This window comes from Mus pahari, chromosome 1, assembly GCF_900095145.1.
Source record: "Mus pahari chromosome 1, PAHARI_EIJ_v1.1, whole genome shotgun sequence".
NCBI lineage: Eukaryota > Metazoa > Chordata > Mammalia > Rodentia > Muridae > Mus > Mus pahari.
In genome coordinates, this window is record NC_034590.1 from 90,991,150 (window position 1) to 90,995,364 (window position 4,215).

The following is a 4,215-nucleotide window of genomic DNA, read 5'->3' on the forward strand; positions in this document are numbered from 1 at the left end:
TGAGCAGGTAATTAAGACGAATTCAAGGTTATTTTAACATTGCTGGCCTGGCTGCTTTCTTCTCACCAGGACTTTATTATTATTATTGTTATCATCATCACCATCATCATCATTCACAGAGGTTGCAGTTATGGAACTAGGGTCAAGGAAATGAAACATTCCCAGGAAAATGGAAAAAGGCCTGTCAGAGGCTGGAAATGACACCCCATGCTGCTGTTAGATTAGAAAGAAGGCTTTCCTCACTTCTCTTCTCCCTTCTCCACATCTGGGGTATAGGTTGAAGGTTAGCTGTTCCTTGGGGTCATTATTACAGGGAGCATTTTTCAGTTTCTACCATTTGTGGTGGAAGTGCTTCGGACTTACTTGATCTCAGTTATTTCTTCATCCCTGTGACCAAATTCCTCAAAGAACCCAAAAGGAACAGGGTTTCGTTTGTGGTTGCAGAGTTCAACCCATGATCACTGGCCCCATGTACTCGATGGATCTCATCGTGGCAGTGGGGGTGTACCGCAGAAAATTTATGGTGGACAGAAAGCAGAAGAGGATTCAGGAAGTGGACTGGGAAGACACGCCCCCCAGTGACATACTTCCTGTAACAAGGCCACGCCTCCTACCTTTCTGCCACCACCTTACAATATCATCATAGGAATACATCTGTGGATGAATCTTGTAGAGCTCTCGGGATCAAACTGACTCTGGAGATGCATCACAGGCATTAATCTTGTTTCTCAGTGCCATCGAGTCCTCTAATCCTGACTAACAACAGTCCCTGAGGTTTTTGAGCCCAGTAACTTGGAGAGTTAATCCAGGTGCTTCTTGGGGTGATAGAGATAAAGTAAGTGTTGTTCACATTGGAATGCTTAAGAGAGCAGTTGCCTAGCTGATCCTCACAGCAGGGTACTCTTGAGAAGCTCAGTACTGAGCTGTGATCCAGGCTTGCTGAATTAGAACAGTTCAGGAAGAGATTTTTGGTGCTAGATGACTGACTAGGCTGAAAGGCAAAAAAATCCTGAATCACATTCAAGCATACTTCTGGGAACAGCGGAACAAGGGAAATGGGCAGGTAGAAGCTCTAACTAGAAATAAAGGCAACCATGGAGCTGGCTTCTCCAACTGCGGAGTGTGTTTAAGTACCAAAAACAAAAACAGAAAACCTAGCTGTCTCACTCACAACGACCAACTGCAAAGCACGTTGTTCTGTTAAAAACATCTTTCAGCCCTTGATTGCTTCACAAGATACTAGCCCGGTGCTAAAATGTCACTTCTTTTACCTCTGACCCTTATCTACCTTTTAACAAAGAGAGCTGGAGTCTCGAACTCAGTACCTTAAATTTTGGGAAATGGCACCAGGCCTTTGCTCTTAGTAATACATATATGTATGAATCCTAATCAACTTTAATTGTCAACTTGATAGTTTAGAGTCATCTGAGAATGGAATCTCAGTTGAGAGATTACCTATATTAGATTGACCTGCTGTCATGTTTATAGATGATTGTCTTGATTATTAATTGATGCAGACGAGCCCAGTCCATTGTGGGCAGTTCCATCCCCTGGGCAGGTAGTCTTGGAATATATAAGAAAGCTACCACCAACAGATTGGGAAAGGATTTTTACCAATCCTAAATCTGATAGAGGTCTTATATCTAATATATACAAAGAGCTCAAGAAACTGGACTCCAAAAACTCAAAAAATCCCATTAAAAAATGGGGTACAGAGCTAAATAAAGAACTCTCAACTGAGGAATATCGAATGGTTGAGAAACACCTGAAAAAATGTTCAACATCCTTAGCCATCAGGGAAATGCAAATCAAAACAACCCTGAGATTCCATCTCACACCAGTCAGAATGGCCAAGATTAAAGATTCAGGTGACAACAGATGCTGGCGAGGCTGTGGAGAAATAGGAACACTCCTCCATTGCTGGTGGGATTGCAAGCTTGTTCAACCACTCTGGAAATCAGTCTGGCGGTTCCTCAGAAAATTAGACATAGTACTACCGGAGGATCCTGCTATACCTCTTCTGGGCATATACCCAAAAGATCTTCCAACTGGTAATAAGGACACATGCTCCACTATGTTCATAGCAGCCTTATTTATAATAGCCAGAAGCTGGAAAGAACCCAGATGTCCCTCAATAGAGGAATGGATACAGAAACTGTGGTACATTTACACAATGGAGTACTACTCAGCCATAAAAAACAATGAATTTATGAAATTCTTGGGCAAATGGATGTATTTGGAGGATATCATCCTTAGTGAGGTAACCCAATCACAAAAGAAGTCACTAGATATGTACTCACTGATAAGCGGATATTAGCCCAGAAACTTGGAATATCCAAGACACATTATGGAAAACAGAAGAAAATCAAGAAGGATGAACATTTGTGGATACTTCATTCCTCCTTAGAATGAGGAACATAACTCCCATGAAAAATTATAGGTACAGCGACAAAGTTTGGAGCTGGGATGAAGGGATGGACTATCCAGAGAGGACCCCATTCGGAGTCCATCCCATCATCAGCCACCAAACCTAGATACTAATGCCCATGCTCATGCCGGCAAGATACTGCTGAAGGGTCCCTGATATTGTGGCCTCTTGTGAGGCTACGCCAGTGCCTGGTAAACACCGAAATGGATGATCACAGCCAGCTACTGGATGGAACACAGGGTCCCCAATGCAGGTACTAGAGAAAGTACCCAAATACCTGAAGGGGGCTGCAACCCTGTAGGTGGAACAACAACAGGAACTAACTAGTACCCCCTGGGTTTGTGTTTCTAGCTGCATTTGTAGCAGAAGATGACCTAATCGGCCAACAGTGGGAATAGAGGCTCCTTGGTCTCCCAAACTCCATATGACCTAGCACAGGGCAAGGCCGGGGCCAAGTGGTGGGAGTGGGTGGGTGGGGGAACAGAGGTGGGGGGAGGGGTATGGGAATCTTTCGGGATAGCATTTGAAATGTAAATAAAGAAAATAATAATAAAAAAAAAAAAAAAAGAAAGAAAGCTATGGGGGAGGGAGGGGAGAAAGAGGTGGGGGAGAGCAAGCACTAGCTAACTAGGAGTTTCTGGTCAAGCCAGCAAGCAGCACCCTCTATGGCTTTTTCAAGTTCTTCCCTTAACTTCCCTCAATGATGAACTAAAACCTATAAGCTGAAATAAACTTTTCTTCCCCTAATTGCCTTTGGTCAGAGTCTTTTAGCCTGGCATCAGAAATGAAGCCAGAACAGTTCCTAAGTATAAAGAACAAGACAATAGCTACAGTGACACATGCCTGCAATCCCAGCACTCAGAAGCTCATGAGCTCAAGGCTATCTTGTGCTACAAAATAAGGCTTTGTATCAAAACAAAAAACACTGACACAGAGATGGAGAAATGTTACAAAAACAATCATATAGCTGGTCCACAGGTGGGACAGATAGAAGGCATCCTGTGCATGATTGAGTTTTAGGAACAATGTCTTGGTATACTGGGATGTCCCCCATTCCATTTCCACTCTCTTAAGGAGTCTTAGCGAGATGAAAGTGGTACAGACTGAGACGCCACAATAAACATAATGCACGTATTCCCCCTTCTTTTTCTTTATATCCAGCACTGGGCTCTAGATGCTAAAGCACCCCTCCTTTACTGATTGTAGCATCTGAAGAGAATCAGAGTTTTCCAGCTCATATCCATAGACAGGGAAAGGGGGTTTGGAGAGCAGATAAAGGGATTATGGAATAGATAGTCACGGATGAGAATAGAGAAGCATTTTCAAGGTCTGCAGCTAAGCCTCAAGCCATCACTATGTGAGCAAGGGGGAGCAAAAAGTTGTTTGTGTGAAATGGAGTGTAAACTGCCAACTTGTTATTGAGGTGGAGGAGAAGGCAACAGAGACTGGAGGGAGGGTAGAAATAGCCTACAGGGGCAGAAGGAGGTACCCACTTAGGGAGCAGTAGCCCCCCGCAAGTGGGAGACTCTGGAGGAGTTTGTCTGCCTTTATTTATACAATACCAGATAACGCAGCAGCTCACACTCTGTGTTTGCCGCCGCCACCCCCATCAACAGATGGAGGTAATAAAGAGGCTAAAAATGGAAACTCGAACTGGTGTGTAGCTTTGTTATGGCAGTTTGTCATAGAACAGTCAAGAATCCTTCTCTAGTAAGTGTGCCTGTCAAGGTCGCCCATGACCCTTTTGGTACTAAATCAAACAGACACTTGGCTGGTGGGGCACTAGT